General features: G+C 43.6%; 1 pseudogene; it reads right to left on the bottom strand.

Moving 5' to 3' along the window:
• Positions 1 to 5,432: 5,432 nt before the first annotated feature.
• Positions 5,433 to 6,458, bottom strand: LOC125086120 (60S ribosomal protein L7-like; annotated as a pseudogene).
• Between the last annotated feature and the right edge of the window lie 585 nt (positions 6,459 to 7,043).

Below are 7,043 nucleotides of genomic sequence, written 5' to 3'. Positions count from 1 at the left end.
TTCTAGAGAGTTTGTTTTCGAAGTTGTGAGTCTGCTCTCCTGGCCGTGTTCACCATATACCCTATAGAGTATAGAGCTAAAATATTGGTTCTTTTTTTCTTTTTTTCTTTTTTCCCTTTTCTCCCAGGTACTTATGGGAAGAAGAAAACGGCAGTGTAGGGGCAGAAGTGCAACTATGTTTGAAGTGAGAAGGAACAAGGGATCTGTTCAGTCCGTAACCCAGAGAATTCACTTCTGAGAAATGAAATTAATGGAGGGGCACCTGGGGTGGCTCAGTGGGTTAAGCCTCTGCCCTTCGGCCAGGGTTATGATCTCAGGGTCCTGGGATCAAGCCCCACATCGGGCTCTCTGCTCAGCAGGAAGCCTGCTTCCCCCTCTCTCTCTGCCTGCCTCTCTGCCTACTTGTGATCTCTCTCTCTGTCAAATAAATAAAATATTAAAAAAAAAAGAAATTAATGGAATTGACTCTCCAGAGGTTTGGGTATTTTATGAAAGGGTCCGTAGACAAAAGGATGAGACTGATACAAAGTGAAAGTTAAGCAGGGCTTTATTTCGTGCCAAGCATGGAGAATCAAACTGACTGGTCAGGGCCGTCTCTTGCAAAGAGGCAACCCCTCCCAGCATCACAGACTAACTTTTATAGAGTAAAGGCCATGTGGTTGAGCCTGGCCACACACAGGTGGCCAATTGAATTACATTCTACCCCGTGATAGTCATCTAATTCAGCCTATGACCTTGGCTAGAATTGGCGCCTTTGTCTGGTGCCCAAAAGGCGGGGGCTCACACTCCCTGGCGGGTAATACGTGCACTTTCCCTTGATTGGACGTTTCCATCTGGCCGGACACATCCTTGAATCTGGACTCCGTTATGTGCGGGGGGCTATTTGGCCGTATTTCACCAGTTCTGTTTCTAAGCGCTTTCCTCTTGGGGGAAGGGGCAAGTTCAATCTAAGTTTACTGCATAGACAACAAAATGGCTCACTCTGGCTAAGTAGGCCCTTACATTTTAATTCATGTTACTTTTGCTTTTTGTGGATTTTGAGTCTATTTACTTTGGTTAACAATCATTCTTAGGTTTTATTTATTTATTTAAAGTAGGTTCCAAGCCCAGGGTGGAGCAGGACTTGAACTCTCCACCCCAAGATCCCGACTTAAGCTGAAACCAAGAGCTGGACAGCTAATTGACTGAGCTACCCGGGCACCTTTAACTAGCACTTTTTTGTGTCCTATTAACTGGAGTTAAAATACATTCTGAGTGTTTTCCTTTTTCAAAGACTTTGGCTCAGGTCATGATCTCGGGATCTTGGGATCCAGCCCTGCGTTGGGCTCCCAGTTCAGCAGGGAGTCTGCTTGTCCCTCTCCCTCTGTCCTTCCTGCGCCTCATGCTCTTTCTATCTCTCTGTCTCTCTCTCAAATAAAGCTTTAAAAATAATAAAATACATAAGTTTTTAAGCGTATATAGAGAAAAGCTTTTTAATAGTACATTATTTTAATGTATACAGCAGTGATATATAGTACTACCTATACTTTACACTTTAAAATTGTATTTTGGAGGCGCCTGGGTGGCTCAGTCACTTAAGCGCCTGCCTTTGGCTCAGGTCATAATCCTGGGTCCTGGGATCGAGTGACCGAGTGCCTCATGGATCCCTGTTCAGCTCCCTGCTCCCTCTGCGTGCTGCTCCCCCTGCTTGTGCTTCTCTGTCAAATAAATAATAAATCTTAAAAAAATATATATAGGGGTTAAGCCTCTGCCTTTGGCTCAGGTCATGATCTCAGGGTCCTGGGATTGCCCACATCGGGCTCTCTGCTCAGCAGGGAGTCTGCTTCCCTCCCCTCTCTCTGCCCACTTATGACCTATCTCTCTGTCAAATAAATAAAATCTTTTAAAAAAAAAGGAAAAAAATATATAAAATAAAATTGTATTTTGTTGTCAGTAGAAATATTTTTAATGCTTTAAAAAAATCCTGAGCAAACTAAGCTATCAGCTAAAGAATCCCTATCTCCAACCTTCCTTTTACTCTCCCCCATTTCTCACTCTTGCCCTCTCCCCAGCTAGCATGTATATATGTTATTTTATCTCTAATAATTACATTTCACTTCTCGGTAAAGATGGAGAAGTTTAACACCTTTTGATGCATTTTGTTATTGTTAAAAAGTCAGAAATTCAGTATTTCCTAAACAAGCATATGTCAAAACCGTTGGAGAAAAATAGCTAAATGGAACAATGGTTTGAAACTTTAATTCTGTTCCCTCAAGTTTCAAGTCTGTGGAAAACCAGAGGTAAAGGAAGAAAGGGAACCTTACAGCCTAAAAATCTGTTTCTCATTGCTGTTGGGAAACTGAAGAAAACCAGTCAACTAACCCAAAACTTGAGAGAGGGAGCAAATTTTTGTTAAGTGGTGAATTAATGGGTTCAATGTGCCAAGTGCACTAATGATGGCAAGCAATGGCTGAGTCATGTGTGGGGCATGACTGAGCTTGGATTCCAAAAGGCAGCTGAATTCAGTGTCATGTGGTAATTGGGAACAAAGGCAGCTGATTTTTCTCTGTCACAATAAAGCCTGGGAAGATGGTTTCACATCATCTCAGACAATCTTCAAGAAACTCTGTGGAGGCGCCTGGGTGGCTCAGTGGGTTAAAGCCTCTGCCTTCAGCTCAGGTCATGATCCCAGGGTCCTGGGATGGAGCCCTGCATCAAATAAATAAAATAAATCAAATAAATTTTAAAAATCTTAAAAAAAAAAAGAACTCTGCAGGTCAGGCTCACTTGGTTAGAATCTGTTTCATATGCTCAGTGTTCCTGCCTTTTTCTCAGCAAGGTCTCCATCACCCACGAAATCTCAGACCTATGAAATTCAAAGTGCACTGCAGGACGGACAATGAAAAGTAAGTGTTCTTCCTGTTCTCTTCCTCAGAGCTCTCATTCCCTTCCCAGAGGCAAACATTGTTTCCAGTTACTGATGTATTTGCCTCTAAGATATTCAAGAGTGAGGTTTTAAAAATCTACTCCTTTCTGTTTAGGCTGCCACCACTCCTTATCACTTAGAATCTATAAATGCAAGGACTTATTTAGCCAGAGCAGCTCCATCCTGACCCTGCCTGGCCCCCCTTCAGGGAACTTACTTAAAAACAAGTCCCGGGGGCGCCTGGGTGGCTCAGTGGGTTAAGCCGCTGCCTTCGGCTCAGGTCATGATCTCAGGGTCCTGGGATCGAGTCCCGCATTGGGCTCTCTGCTCAGCGGGGAGCCTGCTTCCCTCTCTCTCTCTCTCTGCCTGCCTCTCCGTCTACTTGTGATCTCTCTCTGTCAAATAAATAAATAAAATCTTTGAAAAAAAAACAAAAAACAAAAAAACAAGTCCGGAAACCAGTCCCAGGTAACAAAGCCCAAATACAAGGGTGGGTCAGGCCAGGTGAAGGTATCCAATTGGTGGGGGCGCATACTGTCTCCCTAGCTACCAAGGAGGAATATGGGCCCTGCCCTTTGGGTGCCCTTTGGGTGCCAATTCTGACCAAGGTGATAGGCTAGTTCAAATATCTACTCTAGGGTAAATTGTAATTCAATTGGTCACTTATGTGTGACCTAGCAGGACTGTGCAGCTTTCTCTGTGTTACGATCTCATTGGTCACCTGTGTGTGGCCAGGCTCAACCACATGGCCTTTGCCCTTAAAAACTTGTTCTGTGAGGCAGGGAGCGGTCGCCTCTTTGCAAGAGACAGCCCTAGCCGGTCAGTTTGATTCTCAATGCTTGGCGTGAAATAGTTTTTCTTGACCTTCACTTTGTATCAGTCTCGCTCCTTTGACCATGGACCCAACATAAGAACCTAGAAAAGGAATTTGGTCTTATGAGTTTGTAGTAGACCTTAATGGCTCTTTTTTTTCTAAGATTTTATTTATTTATTTGACAGACAGAGATCACAAGTAGGCAGAGAGGCAGGCAGAGAGAGAGAGGAGGAAGCAGGCTCCCCGCTGAGCAGAGAGCCCGATGTGGGGCTCGATCCCAGGACCCTGAGATCATGACCTGAGCCAAAGGCAGAGGCTTTAACCCACTGAGCCACCCAGGCGCCCCAAACCTTAATGGCTCTTAATGATCAATTACTACTTTTAGAAAAAAATGATCCTAAACAACGGGTGTGCCCTTGATTTTTCCTGGGACAGATTTCTACAGTTTTCAGGGATTATATGGTGAAATTTCTTTGGGGGCCAAGCAGAAACTCAAAATATGTATGGGAGAAGCCAGCAGGAGGTTGTAGATAGTGTACAAACAGAAATGGCTAGTTTTAAAGTATTTCAAATATCAAGAATGTTACGTACATAGTACAACTGAACTATATAATTTGTGGTCCCTCATTTTACACTTCACTCTTCTTAACAGTCGTAATAAGTACAAAAAAAATCATAAGTACACTTACCCATCATCAGCCTTCTAACACCTAGCCTATTTTTCTAATTCCTTAATAATTACAAAGAGCAGTTCAATAATCTTAGGATCCTAGTAGATAATTTGATTGGGCCCCAAGGAATTTAAATATAGTATGGAATGTTATTTTATTTTATTTTATTTTAAAGATTTTATTTATTCACCTGACAGAGAGATCACAAGTAGGCAGAGAGGCAGGCAGAGAGAGAGGAGGGAAGCAGGTTCCCTGCTGTGCAGAGAGCCCGATGCGGGGCTCGATCCCAGGACCCTGGGATCATGACCTGAGCTGAAGGCAGAGGCCTTAACCCACTGAGCCACCCAGGCACCCCTGGAATGTTATTTTAATTGCATGAGGCAGAATCACAGAGTGCTTAAAGACACAGGCTGCAAAGCCAGAGAGACCTGGGTTTGAGCCTTGGGATACAGGTTAGCCAGACTGGACAAGTCACCTTTGCTTAGCTTAGCTTCTAATTTATCTACAAAATGGGAATAATAATAGTTGCTTTGAAGATTATATTAGATAAGGTGGGTTAAGTGCTTAGCACAGTGCTCCAAGGTGGGCCCTGAGGCACACCTACCTAGTCCTCAGAAATTATCTCTATTATCACTACTTCAAAGACCTTGATACAAACTTACACTCCTTTGCACTTGAATTCCTTCTTAACCAATTTTTCCTGCTTATTTTATTTTATTTTATTTTTTTAAAAAGATTTTATTTATTTATTTGAGAGAGAGACAGTGAGAGAAAGCATGAGAGAGGAGAGGGGCAGAGGGAGAAGCAGACTCCCCGCGGAGCTGGGACCCCGATGCAGGACCTGATTCTGGTCCTCCGGGATCACGACCTGAGCCGAAGGCAGTTGCTCAACCAACTGAGCCACCCAGGTGCCCCATTCCTGCTTATTTTAATTCAGAGGTCGTTTCTGACGAAAGGCAGAAACAAAATATTAATTGATTCATTGAATGAGAACTATTTATTATTTATTTTTTTTTCCATTTGAGATTAGTCATTCATTAACTGACCAGATTACAAAAATAATCAAGGTAGATACCTTAGTTCATCCTTCCAATAAGCCTATTGATCTGGTCTTCCTTGTTGCCAGCATCTCCACCTTCTACAAAATGGGTTGTCTTTTTCTTCATTCCCCGCCTCGTGGAGAAGATAATCTGAAAGGCCCTAGAAAGTTGTTTGCTTCTTTGAAACGTTTTCCAGCAGTATAGATCTCATGAACCAGATCCTCCACGCAGATGACTCGGTATTTACCAAAAGATCGGGCAATCAGTGTGTTATCTGTCAGGCCAATTCATTTCTTGTGGATTTTGCCATAACCCCACTTGTAGATCAATTCATTCCCCGACTTCAGGTTTGGGTACCCCCATGCTGTATATGGTTCCACAATCCTTAGCATGTTAACTGAAGCCTTGTTGAACTTAACAAAGGTGCCATTGAAGATCTGGTGAAGGCGAAGAAGCTGCAACTTGAACCTTTGGGCTTGCACCTTGATACCTCTGATCCTGATGACAAACTCCAATTTGGGTTCTGCAGGTACCGTAGAAGTTGCCAGCTTTTCTTGGCATCCTCGCCATTCGAATCTCAGTTCTGTACACCTGCTTGTATTCCTAGTGGTAATGCTTAGCTTTTTCATAGATAAGCTTCCTCCTTGCCTTTTTTTTTTTTTTTTTTTTTTTTTTTTTAGATTTTGTTTATTTATTTGACAGAGAGAAATCACAAGTAGACGGAGAGGCAGGCAGAGAGAGAGAGAGGGAAGCAGGCTCCCCGCTGAGCAGAGAGCCCGATGCGGGACTCGATCCCAGGATCCTGAGATCATGACCCGAGCCGTAGGCAGCGGCCTAACCCACTGAGCCACCCAGGCGCCCCCTCCTTGCCTTTTGAAGCATCTTTTGAGCAAACTTCTTCCTCCGACGCTTAATCTTCAATGCTGCGAAATTCCTTCGCTTTTTTTTAAGGGTTTCTGGCACAGCAGGAACCTTCATTTTCTTCTCTTTTGCACCCTCCATGGTTCTGGCCAGAAAAGAGGAAGTCCTATTTATTTATTTTTTAAAAGATTTTATTATTCATTTATTTGACAGAGAGAGAGAGAGACAGCGAGAGAGGGAAGGGAAGCAGTGGGAGTAGGGGAGAGAGAAGCAGGCTTCCCGTAGATCAGGGAGCCCCATGCCGTCCCGGGCTCGATCCCAGGACCCTGAGATCATGACCTGAGCCGAAGGCAGACACTTAACAACTGAGCCGCTCAGGCACCCTGAGTGATAAATATTTGAGTACTTTTTCATATGATGGGTACAATTCAAGACAGAATATTGAAGACAAATTTCCCTTTCTCTGGGAGTTTGCCTAGAGTGAGGGAGATGGAACACAACAAATTAATTGGTATAGGATGCAATTTCAGCTACTGACAGATGCTGGGATATAAAGGAAAGCCGACCAGGAGCCTGGGGCTTTGAAGGTGGTGGTGGTAGAATGGGGGGAGAATACTGACAAACCACAGTTGATGGGCACTTTGTTGACACAAAGGCAGCAACAATGAACTAACATTGTCGCTGGACTCACGAAGTAGGCTGGTTCCTTTTTCTTCACACCCTTCTTAGCATTTTCTCACAAGGCTTAGTCT

This window comes from Lutra lutra, chromosome 15, assembly GCF_902655055.1.
Source record: "Lutra lutra chromosome 15, mLutLut1.2, whole genome shotgun sequence".
Taxonomy (NCBI): domain Eukaryota; kingdom Metazoa; phylum Chordata; class Mammalia; order Carnivora; family Mustelidae; genus Lutra; species Lutra lutra.
Note: the sequence above shows the minus strand (reverse complement) of the source record. Positions and strands in the feature narration are given on the sequence as shown.